The following is a 13986-nucleotide window of genomic DNA, read 5'->3' as shown; positions in this document are numbered from 1 at the left end:
TTGAACCCATGTGCTGAAACTTAAACTAAGCCCAAATCCCACAGTCTTCCAACTGAGATCACAGACCTGGTTTCAGGACCTAATGAAGCTCAGGTTCTTGATGTCTCATCTCAGAAAGAATTCAGTGAGAGAAAAAGTGATAAGTAAGAAGTGGATTTATTCAGAGAGAAACACAGTGTGCAGACAAGAGTATGAGCCATCGCAGAGGCTGAGTACAGAGGCCCCGAGAGGCGGCGTGGTTAATTTTTATGGGCTGGGTAATTCCATGGGCTAATGAGTGGGAGGAATATTCCAACTATTTGGGGGAAGGGGTGGGGATTTCCAGGAATTGAGCCACTGCCCACTTTTTGGTCTTTTGACAGTGCCTTGAAACTGTCATGGCACCTCTGGGTGTGTCATTTAGCTTGCTGACTGAGGATCAAGGTCTGCCATCTTGGACCCATTTGATTCTAATCGGTTTATGTTTTGTCCTGGGGTGACGTCATTCTTTCAAAAGTTGTGCCCTGCCCCCTTCCCTCCTGTTTCAAGTTGGGGAAACATTTCCAAGATGAGAGAGTCTTGAGCAGGCTTATGTGCTAGAAAGGAGGGTACTCAAATGAAGAGCAGGACTCACTGGAGGAGGAAGGGAGAAGAAGGAGCTGTGGGACAGCAGGGATATCTGCATTATTTCTCAGCCCCCTTTCCCCCATCCTGAAGCCACAGGCTCTCTGGCCACACTCCCTGTTACCCTGACAGCCATTCAAACTCCTCCACCGACCTCTGCCTCCCTGTCCCTTCCCTTTACCTGGAGCACTCCTCCCCGCTCTCCTGTTTACCTCAGGACCAGATGCCAAGCCCATTGCTAACTCTTAGGGGACTGAGCTTCTCCACTCTGGAGCACTCCTCAAAACTGGAATTTAGTAACAAGGTAGTAGTGTATGTCTTTGCCCCAGTAGGTCCGCTCCCCCGTCATGGGGACCATAGCTGTCCCCAGAGCCCAGCACAGTGCCTAGAACACACAGTAAAAATGAACTGAATGAATGTCTAACCATCAGTAAGGACAGTTTCCAGCCTTGTACATAGGACAAAGCCTCCCGCTCTTTTTTTTTCTGACTTGCAGCTTTTGGGATCTTTGTTCCTCAAACAGGGGTCAGCAGTGGAAACATGGTGTCCTACCCATTGGACCACCAGGGAATTCCTGAACACAGTGTGTGTTAAGTCGCTTCAGTACAGTCTGACTCTTTGAGACCCAATGGACTGTAGCCCGCCAGGCTCCTCTGCCCATGGGATTCTCCAGGCAAGAATACTAGAGTGGGTTGCCACGCCCTCCTCCATGGGATCTTCCCCACCCAAGGATCTTATGTATCCTGCATTGGCAGGCAGATTCTTGACCACTGGCGCCACCTGGGAAGCCTGAGGCCAGAGACCCTTCTAAATCTCCACTAGGCCTCACCCTGCCTACCGGGTTGTTGAGGAAGCCTCCTGCTTCCTACCTCTACTTCTTGGTGTCAAAAAAAAGTTCAGTAACTGCATGTCCAGAAAGTGAAGTCGCTCAGTCATGTCCGACTCTTTGCGACCCCGTGGACTGTAGCCTACCACGCTCCTCCATCCATGGGATTTTCCAGGCAAGAATACTGGAGTGGGTTGCCATTTCCTTCTCCAGGGGATCTTCCCAACCCAGGGATCAAACCCTGAGTCGCCCGCATTGTAGGCAGATGGTTTACCATCTGAGTCACCAGGGAAGTCCTTGTGTGTTCAGAGAATGTTTAAATACATTCAAGGAGGCAAAAACTCATAAAAGAAGCCATCCCCACTTTAAAACCCTGGTGGCAATTATTTTAGGAACTTTCAGTTCTTTTTAGTAAAATAACTCGAATTTTGAGTGTCTATACCGTGCTCCAAGGATGAAACAACTAATTATATAATAATAACACCCCCTGGAGTATGGAGTTCTCAACATGCACTGGAAGCACTTTGCATGAATTCTGACAACATCCTCATAGACCAGGTATTGTTACAATCCACATTTCACAGATACAGGGAAGAATGAAGGCTCAGAGACCTTTGTAACTTACCCACGGTCGTGCATAGCTGGCGAAGTGGAGGTTGGACTAAAACCCAGAACTGCCTGATCCTTTCTTTAGGCAGCCCTATGCTCCTTTCTTTAAACCACTCCATGCCTCAATTTTCTTATTTATAAAATTGAGATGCTAGGCCTATCCCATTGGGTTGAAATAGGACTCGATGAGTTAACACTTGGAAAGCAAGCACACAAAGCCGCGCCTAGTATGTTATCAGTGTTTATCAGTACTCTTTAATTATTACCATTATTATTACCACCAAGCCATAAGGGATCAAAGAGACCACACAGAGGGAGACTGGGCCTTAAAAGATGGGAAAGATTAGTCCTGTATTACAGTGTAGGTTCTCAGTGTACACATGCACACATACACACATACATAACTGGTCATCTAAATAAGTGCCATCTGTCACCAAGTTGACACCTATTATGTGCTAGGCACCATGCTAGGTTCTGAGGTCTATGATGGTTTCTGCCCTCTACAAGCTTACAGCACAAGAGAGACGATCGTATAATAAAACCTTGCATCCACTCGGGGTGATGGCCAGGGATGTGTGACCAGCAGAGGGCCTCTGCAGTTTGGGATCAGAAAGAACCTTTGGGAGGAAAGGGCTTCTAGGCCAAGGTCTGAAGAAAAAGAAGTCAGTGTGGCAATGACAACTTGAAGGTGAAAATAGGAGTAGAAAGAGGGAGGCGGGGGAAAGAAAGAGGGAGGGAGTCTTCCAAGCAGTACAGAAGTCTCAAGGGCCACAGAGAATCTGGTGCCTTGATGCTGCAAGTGGACAGGGGCCAGGTCATGAAGATGCTAAAGGGACATGAGGTTTGGACTTTATCACTAGATCATCAGGAAACCAGTGATGGATTTTTAGCAAAGGAGTGACTTAATTGGATTTATATATTTTAATAAGATGCTTGGCTGCAGAATGGATTGTGAACAACTAGATTCCCTTAGACCAGGACAGCCCTACTAATTCTTTATCTCTAAGCTGGGCTCTGGGATTTCCCAGGTCATTCTTTTGTGCTCTGAAAATTAAGAGTCACTTCTTCAAGAAGAATTCCAGAACTATTTAGAGTAAAAGCGGTACCAGAGAAAGAAAAACAGCTTGGAAGAGGAAAATCCCATGCAGTTCTAGGCAGTAGGCATTACCTCAAAGTTACATGGCAGGCTTCCCAGCTCAGTCCTGGGAGGGCTTTACCAGCCCAGGTAAGGGCTTCATTACTTCCTCCACTCATTTATTCATCAAATACTTATCCTACACCCCCTGAGAGTCAACACTGTGCTCCAGAGTAGCCAACACCACCAGTTCCAGTTCTCTTGGAATTTACACTCTGAGCTTTGACACAGAAGTGATTATGGGGCGGAAAGCACTTGGAAGAAGCCTAAGGTCATACCACTGGGGTGATGGAGAGTGGGGTGGGAAGGAAGTGGTGATAAAAGCCCCAACCCCAGGCCTCTCACATGAAGAGCACAAATAACCAGTTTATTCAACAAATATTAATTGAATGACTACCATAAGCCAAGGACTAGAAGGAAATCAAAGCAAGGGAGGGAAACAGAGAAGGATAAGGGTGCATCCCTTGGACTGCAAGGAGATTAAACCAGTCAATCCTAAAGGAAATCAGTCTTGAATATTCATCAAGGACAGATGCTCCAATCCTTTGGCCACCCGATTTGAAGGACTGATTCATTGGAAAAGACCCTGATACTGGAAAAGATTGAAGGCAGGAGGAGAAGGGGACAGCAGAAGATGAAACAGTTGGATGACATCACGGACTCGATGGACATGAGTTTGAGCAAGCTCTTGGAGTTGGTGACGGATAGGGAAGCCTGGCATGCTGTAGTCCATGGGGTTGCAAAGAGTCAGACACCACTGAGCTACTGAACTGAACTGAATTTTACCCAAGGCAGACAGGGAAGGCCTTTAGGAGGAGGTGACATTTGAGAAGTCAATTCAATCCCCCCAGGCTGCCCCTCCTTCTGCCCCTTGGCCTCTGCTTCCTCCCAGCACAGGCTCCATCCCACCCCCTTGGGAAAGGCCTGGCTCAAAGGTGGACTAAGACAAAGGAGCCTTAATATACTCATTAAAACAGCTTTGTCAGAGCTGGAGTTGGAGAGCTGGAAGGAAGGGAAGGACAATAGGGTAAAATTCCCGCCCCTTCCCCAGCTGGGGGCCCAGGAGGATAAATCCTCCTCCTGGTACTCACAAGCATTGCTATAGGTTCAGCCCCATCCTGGAGCAGCCGTCAGTCCACTCAAGATCAAACAAGGCATTGCTTTCTCCTTGGACCTGCTGTGTGGGAGCCCCTACGCTAACCCAGTTAATGATGATTATTAGAATGTCATGGAGGAGAATTTGGCATCTGGCATTGGGGTTTAAAACCTTGGCTTATTCTACAGTTGCTGTGTGACTTTGTGTGCTTCCTGCCCTTCTCTGACGCTCAGTTTTCTTTCTCTTAGTTCTGCAAATGTTTTTGTTTCCCAGCTCTGCAAAGTGCTGGCTCTTTTTTTTTTTTTTTTTTTAATTTGGCCAAACTGCATGGCTTTCAGGATCTTAGTTCCCCAACCGGAGACTGAACTCCACACCCAGTCCTAACCACTGGACTGCCAAGGAATTCTTTTTATTTTTTAAATCTGAGATTGAAGATTTTTCTTCTTAGACCAATCTTCCCTGAAGACCTGATTGAAAGTCTTTCGTTGTTATTCTCCGTTGCAATCTTGTTTGACTGCTTTCTTGGCAGCATTCTTAATTCGGTAGTACACACTGACTGTTTCCTCCTTTGCGATGTCTCCCTACTCTATTACACGCTGAGACCTCTGTCTCCTTGGCCTCCAGTTTACCTGTGCCAGGCCAGTGCTCACCCATGGTAGGCAGGTCATCAGTGTATGTGCCCACCTTGCATACACATAAGGGGCTTCCCTGATAGCTCGGTTGATAAAAAAATCTGCCCACAATGTGGGAGACCCTGGTTCGATTCCTGGGATGGGAAGATCCTCTGGAGAAGGGATAGGCTACAAACCTCAGTATTCTTGGGCTTCCCTAGTGGCTCAACTGGTAAAGAATCCACCTCCAATGTGGGAGACCTGGGTTCGATCCCTGGGTTTGGGAAGATCCCCTGGAGAAGGGAAAAGCTACCCACTCCAGTATTATGGTCTGGAGAATTCCATGGACTGTACAGCCCATGGGGTCGCAAAGAGTTGGACTCGATTGAGTGACTTTCATTTCGCTTCACTGCATACACAGAACGTGGGATGATTAAAATACTGGCCACATCTGGTTATGGTGAGGCTACAGGGCATCTGGCACCTGAAAGAGCTTAATAAAAGGTAGCTGTAATTAAAGCATCTGGTTCTGAGCATGCTTTTTGTATTTGGGGGCTGGTTGTGACCCCACAGAGGGAGACTGGAAGTAAAGCAAGTGGATATTCACTATTCCAAATGTTACAGTTTGCATTATACAGATTACAAACAAACAGCTGCGGTTCAGAAATAAAGAATGATTTGCTGTGCAGCTGAGTATATAGATTTGTTTTGTTTTTAGAAAGCAAACCAGAACTCAATACATGAAGTGCCCTTTAATCAGTTACCTTGTCAGGTTATCAGGTATGTATTTATTCTGGGACTAGAGTTTAATTCCGTGTGATAACAGTTTCTTCTGGAACAATCTTTTTAGTTTGATGGCCCTCAAAAATAAAAATATCCTCTGTCCCTTGAAGACGGATTTGATTTTGGGAGTCCAGAGTTATTCAGAGACAAAATAAATGATTAAATCAGGATTTAAAAGGTCGATCTTAAAAAAAAATAAATAAATAAAAGGTTGATCTTTTTTTGATTTATAAAATGGGTTGTGAACACGACTTTTGTTCCAGTTCATTTAAAAGAATAAACCCATAAGAATGCCCTCAAAATTTCCAAAAATTGAAGCAAAATGAAAGAAGCCAGTTTCACTACATATTAAGAAATAAAGTAAAGCCAGACATATTTATTTATATGAAATACCCAGAAAAGGCAAATTTATAGAGACACAAAGTGGTTGCCTGGAGCTGGGGGTGAGAATGGTAGGAAGTTTCTTTTTGGGGTGATGGAAATGTTCTAAAATCAGATTGTGGTAATGTTTACATAGCTTTGTGAATTTACCAACAATCATTGAATCGTATGCTTAAAATGAGGAAACTATATGGCATATAAATTATACCTAAATGAAACTATTTAAAAAAGAGAGAAAATAAAATAATAACACAGAATGTGGAATTGATCCTGGGATAATCACAGCATGCATGCATGCTAAGTCACTTCAGTCATGTCAGACTCTTTGTGACTCCATGGACTGTAGCCTGCCAGGCTCCTCTGTCCATGGGATTCTCCAGGCAAGAATACTGGAGTGGTTTGCCATGCCCTTCTCCAGGGGATTTTTCCGACCCAAGGATCAAACCCACGTCTCTTATGTCTCCTGCATTGGCAGGTGGATTCTTTACCACTAGTGCCACCTGCGAAGCCCTGGCATAATGAGAGGTATCAGTTTAACTGAACAGCAAGTGCAGAAACAGACTTAAGTATACGTTTAATGTATGTCAAAAGCAATATTTCAGAACGGAGTCGACGACTTAAACTGCTCAGTAAACAGTGTGCTTGAACACATGCACTCCACTAGTCTATGAGTTTTGTTTTTTCAAAATATTTATTTACTTGGTTGCATGCAAGAGACCCTGGTTTGATTCCTGGGTCAGGAAGAGCCACTGGAGAAGGGATAGGCTACCCACTCTAGTATGCTTGGGCTTCCCTGGTGGCTCAGCTGGTAAAGAATCCGCCTGCAATGCGGGAGACCTGGGTTCGATCCCTGGGTTGAGAAGATCCCCTGGAGGAGGGAACTGCTACCCACTCCAGTATTCTGGCCTGGAAAATTCCATGGACTGAATAGTCCATGGGGTCGCAAAGAGCTGGACACGACTGAGCCACTTTTACCTTCACCAGGTCTTAGTTGCGGCATGTGAAATCTTTAGTTGCAACATGTGGGCTCTAGCTCCCCAACCAAGGATCAAACCCGGGCCCCCTGCATTGGGAGGGGAGAGTCTTAGCCACTTGATCACAGGGGAAGTCCCTCGTCTATGAGATTTGAATGATGGAACTGTATCGTTTTCATTCGTGCAACTATAAGGCCTAGCTTAGTGCCCGACCACATATAATATCCATTCCTCAAAAGGCTGAGCTGTAAATTCCTTGCAGTTTTCAAAGTCTTAGGCAAGGGAATTCTCATCTTCTAAAGAAAAGATTCCTTGCAAATACTGTCCCCAAACCAAAGCTTCTCTCTATCTAAAATGTACATCCAGACTTCCTTGGTGGTCCAGCAGTTCAGAATCTTCCTGCCAATGTAAGGGATATGAGTTTGATCCCTGGGTTGGGATGATCCCACAAGCCATGGCGCAAGAAAGCCCATGGGCCACAACTACTGAGCCCATGCTCCAAAGCCGACGAGCCGCAACCACTGAAGCTTACGCCCTGCCACAAGAGAAGCCACCGAAAAGAAGCCGGTGCACCGTTGCTAGAGAGCAGCCCCCGCTCACAACTAGAGAAGCCTGTGCGCGGCAACGGAGACCTGAAACTACATCCGTTCTACTTGGAACTCATTCTTCTTCTTGTTTTTAAACTCCAACAATTTTATTGAGATATACTTCACATACCATAGGCTTCCCTGGTTGGCTTAGACAGTAAAGCGTCTGTCTGCAACGTGGGAGACCTGGGTTCGATCCCTGGGTCGGCAAGATTCCCTAGAGAAGGAAATGGCAACCCACTCCAGTACTCTTGCCTGGAAAATTCCATGGACGGAGGAGCCTGGTAGGCTACAGTCCATGGGGTTACAAAGAGTTGGACACGACTGAGCGACTTTTCTTTCTTTCCTTCACATACCATATGTCAGTTGTTTAAAATGTATGGTTCAATGATTTTTAGTATATTCACAGAATTGTGCAATCAACACAACTAATTTTAAGACATTTCATCATCCTGAAAAGAAATCCCATACCACCCCCTCAATTATTGCTGATCCAGTTACATCTCACCTTCTCTGATTTCTGCCAGTAGATTTGTTTGCTTTGTTTTCTCTAGTCCTATAGAACAATGTTCATATCTGTTATAGTTTTTGATATGAACTAGATCTCATTCAGGACACAGGCATGTCTTAATCAGCTGTGAGTTTTGTATGCTCAATATAGAAAATAGAGATCCTGTTACTACCCACAAGTCCTACAAGACCAGAGCCTCTAATACTATCTGAGCTCAGCAGCCATCATGTACCCCATTTCAGTGACCTGACCTCCTTGCTTCTCCTGGAACATGTTCCTGCCTTAGGACTTAGTCTTTTTCATTTCTCTGTCTAGAATGCTCTTTCCCTGAAGGTCACAAAGGCTGCTGTTCACTTCTTTGAGGTCTTTCTCCAAATGCCAGCTCATTAGAAAGGCCTTACCTTATTATCTGTATTTGTCCATAGAACTTTTCATAATCATTGCTGCCTGGCATATATTAGACATTCAATAAATACTGACTGATTGAATGAATGAATACGGTTCCATGTAAGCAAAATTTCTTTTAAATATGTAAATTCCAGTACTTCTTTTGTCAACATTATGAATTGTTGCACCAGTTCTATTGAAAACGAAAGTGATATGTAAACAGTTATTTGGGTAAAATTAAACCTTATGAACCTCAGTTACTCAGTGAGAGATGGCTTATGTCCCATCCATTCTTACATTTGCCATCACTCTTAACTGGAGCTTTCTCATAAAAAGACTAAATCAGTGTATATTGACTAAAATTGTAATTTGAAAAGATATATGCACACCTATGTTCAGTGCAGCACTGTTATGGTAGCCAAGGCATGGAAGCAACCTAAATGTCCACCACTAGATGAATAAAGAAGATGTGGTATATATATACAATGAAATACTACCCAGCCATTAACAAAAGGATGAAATAGTGCCATTTGCAGCAAGCTGGATGGACCTAGAAATTACCATACTAAAGTGAAGTGAGTCAGAAAGAGAAAGACAAATAGCATATGAAATCACTTATATGTGGAATCTAAAATATGACACAGGGAACTCCCTGGAGGTCCCAGTGGTTAGAACTCAGCAATTCCACTGCTGGGGGCCCCAGAGAGGGTGGCACAAACTCCCTGGTTGGGAAACTAAAAGCCTGTAAGTCACGCAGTGAGGTCAGTTAATTAATTAAATATAAATAAAATAAAATACGACACAAATGAACTTATTAACAAAACAGACTCACAGACCACCAGGGAAGGCCTCTTAATTTTCTAAGTTTTAATACAAATACTACTGTTAACTTTTTGTGTTTTGGCCACACCACATGAGACCTTAGTTCCGAGCCAGGATCAAAGCCAGCCCCACCCCCGCCTCCCACCTGGCCCCTGGGAGCGAAATCCCTGAGCCCTAACCATTGGACCACCAGGGAGTTCCCTACTATGAACTTTTTAATAAGTGCTCAGGAGCCAGAGCACAGTGAGAAGGCAATGAAAGAGGTATCAAATGACCTTCAGGCCCTGGCACTCATTTAAGACAAAATACTGCCTTAATCCCTGTCTCCTTTGTGTAGTATGACAGGGAATTTAGCAGGAAACGACCATCTACCATCTCATAGACAACCCGTGGTGTGTTCTGGGCTCATCTGGCAATCGTGCTCTGGGTGGTAACCCATTTGCATCATATTAAGGCCAGCATTGGTGCAGAGGAGTCAGAAAGACACTGGTTTTTTTTGGTTGTTGTTTTTTTTTTTTTTCCCACAGTGATGGCAAGACCATTCAACGGTGTAAGAATGTTGTTGTTGACTTGCTAAGTCACGTCTAACTCCTTTCGACCCCCTGAACTGTAGCCTGTCAGGTTCCTCTGTCTATGGGATTTCCCAGGCAAGAATACTAGAATGGGTTACCATTTCCTTCTCCAGGGGATCTTCCTGACCCAGGGATCAAACCTTCATCTCCCCCATTGGCTGGTGGATTCTTTACCACTGAGCCACCAGGGAAGCCCAAGACACTGATTTGTTTGTTTATTATTATTATTCCCATGCCACAAGGCATGATCTTAGTTTTCTGACCAGCCTGTGCACCCTGCATTGCAAGCACAGAGTCTTAACCACTGGACCACCAAGGAAATCCAGAAAGATACTTGTTTGAATCCTGATTCTACTAACCCTGTTCCTTTGATTTTTGGACAAGATTCTTTGAGTGTCAAGTTTTCATTTGGTTTGACTCTCCCATCTGTAAAACAAGGACATAATACTGTCCTAGAAAGGTTAATTGGAGAAGGCAATGGCACCCCACTCCAGTACTCTTGCCTGGAAAATCCCATGGATGGAGGAGCCTGGTAGGCTGCAGTCCATGGGGTCGCTAAGAGTCGGACACGACTGAGCGACTTCACTTTCACTTTTTCACTTTCATGCATTGGAGAAGGAAATGGCAACCCACTCCAGTGTTCTTGCCTGGAGAATCCCAGGGGCAGGAGAGCCTGGTGGGCTGACGTCTATGGGGTCACACAGAGTCGGACACGACTGAAATGACTTAGCAGTAGCAGTAGAAAAGTTGACAGGGAGGGTTTAAAAGAATAATACTATTGAAATCCTCTCATACAGCTATGGGTATTAGGGGTGTTTTGGAAAATTCTGGTTCCCAGAGGCAGCCTGGCCTCAGGGTTATGGAACATCATGATCCTGTCAACTTTTGGGTGGGGCGGAGGGAGGCCTTTGCCTTGCCACCTTTTCTGCAGCCAGTTCTGGAGCAGAGTTACACGTTGCCTAGTAACACCTCTGGGAATCCAGGAAGTTCAAGTTTTGGAAGCTGCAGAGGAAAGGAAAGGTGGGGTCTTGCATGTTTGAATTTAAACTCACAAGTACCAAGTAGGTGCTGTACTTAGATGATTTAAGTGCCTCCAAGTACCAGAGCTCAGGTAATCTTTTGTTTTGCTTTAATGTGATACATACATAGGGGTTTCCCTGGTGGCTCAGTGGTAAAGAATCCGCCTGCCAATTCATGAGATGCAGGTTCCATCCTGGGTTGGGAAGATTCTCCTGGAAAAGGAAATGGCAACCCACTCCAGTATTCTTGCCTGGGAAATCCCACGGACAGAGGAGCCTGGCAGGCTATAGTTTATGGGGTGGCAAAAGAGTCAGACACGACTTAGTGACTAAACAACATAGATACAGAAGGTTCAAAATGTACAACAGGGTGAAGAGTGAAACATCTCCCTGCATCCCTGTCCTTTCATTTCTTACCACCCAGTTCCCTCCCCAGGGATGACCAAGTTATCATGGTCACAGGAGTCCTTTAAGAGCTATTACAGGTATACAGGCAAATAAGTGAATGTGTATTTTTTTCCTACCCTCCCTTTTACGCAAATGGTAACATACTACCTACTTGGTAGGACTTTGTTATTTCACTTCACCACCTGGCTCTGATTCCCCATTTGGTTCCACAGTTGCAGCTCACTCCACTGTATGGGTTACCCCTTTTGGTTCCCTGAAGCCAAAAGAAGTTATCAGGTTGTTTCCAATCTTTCACTTTTATGATGTTACAATGAATTGCCTGGCACAGGTGCAATCTCATTTACCTATAAGATAAATACCTAGGAGGAGAATTTCTGGGTCAAGGGTATGTACGTCTGCACTTTTGATAGTTACTCTGATGGTTAGATTGCCCTCCAAAGAGACTGTATCTATTTAAGGGGCCATCTTCCAGGTAAGGTGTGTTTAAACTTTTGGATCTCAGATTGGAGGGTTAAAAGAAAAAAGGAACCTCAAGATAGCTGGCATCTATATGGGTCTCACGCAGAAGGCAATGGCAACCCACTCCAGTGTTCTTGCCTGGAGAATCCCAGGGACGGTGGAGCCTGATGGGCTGCCATCTATGGGGTCACGCAGAGTTGGACACGACTGAAGCGACTTAGCAGCAGCAGCAGCAGCATATGGGTCTCAAGAAGCTCCTTTTGCTATTCCTAGTTGACCCCTTTGTTCTTTGTTTCTAAAAACTGAGCCAGTGCAGAATCCTGTTAGTACACATCCTCTGGCTGCTACAAGCAAGGGATTTAGGGTTTGCTTCTCAACTTTCAGAACTGTCCTTTGCTGATACTTCCAGTAATCTGCAGCTAGGGTGTCTGTCCTCTCTTCTTGCACACATCCTGCTCCTTCTCCACTGCTCTGACCATCCAGCCACCTATTCTGTGGCTTGGGGGTTAGCTGACTCCCAGTTTCATCAAAAGAGAGTTTTTGTTTCCCACAGTTTTTTTTTTTTTTAGGACAATTTCTTTGGTAAAAACAGGGAAAAAAATGACTGACTGTCCTTATATTGAAAATCCTAAACCAAAAATGCTAGTATTATTATCACCCATTTTACAGGTGTGGACACTGACACTTAGGCTGATTAGAAAGTGCATCTCTCTGAGAAAGTGACCGCAGAACTGTGGTTCCCACAATCATTCAGTTATTCCACCCATGACCTTAAGTGAATCCCTTCTGTCAGGTCTCAGTTTGCGAACCTGTGAAACCAACACACTTGAGACTTCCAAAATGTCTTAGAAGAAGCCCAAAGTTCCCCAGAAGCCGTCAGAGAAGGCAAGCAAGGGATGGTGATGGTGGTGTGCAGTCTTTCACCAGAAAACAGCTCAGCTTTTTATCAGTATTGACATCACTGATTTATGTTGATTTGTTAAAAAGGGTAATTAATTGGTGAAAAAAAGGAAAAAAATTTGCACTATCTCAGAGGTTGGAAACTCATGGCTCGTAGGCTGCAAGTGGCCTGATAACAGGCTTTATTTGGTCCACAAAGTTTTTTTTAATATATATTTATTTATTTGGCTGTGCTTAGTCTTGGTTGAGGCATGTGGGATCTAGCTCCCTGATTAAGGATTGAACCTGGGCCCCCTGCATTGGGAAGGCAGAGTCTTAGCCACTAGACCACCAGGGAGTGCCACAAAGTATGTTTTAAAAAGTTTAACTAAAAAAAAAAGTTTAATTAGAGGATGAGAAGGTTGGATGGTATCACCAACTCAAGGGACATGAGTTTGACTAAACTCCAGGAGATAATGAAAGACAGGGAAGCCTGCTGTGCTGCAGTCCATGGAGTCAAGAAGAGTTAGACATGACTTAGAGATTGAACAAACAAAACAAAAAGAATAGAGATTTCATATAAAAATGTGTATCTCTGCCTGATCTTGAGAAGAATCAGAGATATGGCAGCTTGGGGTTCACAAACCAAGCACATTGGTGTAGCAAACCCCGGATCCAAAACTGGATCTCCAGGAAGGACTCTATAAGGCCCTCAATGCCCACTTTGGACGATATCCCTCCCCAGGACGAAGGTAACCACATTCAAACTTCTAATAGCACAGATCTGTTTCGCCCATTTTTCTGCTTTACGTAAGTGGAATTACACAGCCTGTCCTATTTCGTGCCTTGTGCCTTTACTCAACATTCTGTCTGCAGGCTGCATTCTCATTATGGATGTAGCTGTAGTTCATTTGCTTTCATAGTTTTAACACATTCCATTGCACTTATCTCACAACCTATTTATTCGGCTGTTGGTAGACACCTGTATCCTTTCCAGATCTTGACTGTTATGAATCTCGCTGCTTGTGCACATTCTTGTACACATTTATCATGCATATTGGTGCACACAGGTATGCACTTCTGTTGGGCATGAAGCCAGCTGTACAATTGCTCTGCACTGGTAGAGCTGCACATGGTTTTCCAGAGTGGTTGTATCAACCTATCTTTCTTCAACTGCTATGAATTCCAGGTGCTTCCTTGCTCAGTTATTACCTGACAAGCTCTGAAAGGCATTGGGTTTGGGGACTCCCAGACAAGCTGCCTTCTACAGGTTCTTTTAACTCCCCCCCCCCTAGTTAATCTATTGATTTGACTGTGCTGGGTC

This window comes from Bos grunniens, chromosome 11 (genome assembly GCF_055505025.1).
Source record: "Bos grunniens cultivar Pamir isolate PY7600 chromosome 11, Bosgru_T2T1.0, whole genome shotgun sequence".
Taxonomy (NCBI): Eukaryota; Metazoa; Chordata; class Mammalia; order Artiodactyla; family Bovidae; genus Bos; species Bos grunniens.
Note: the sequence above shows the minus strand (reverse complement) of the source record.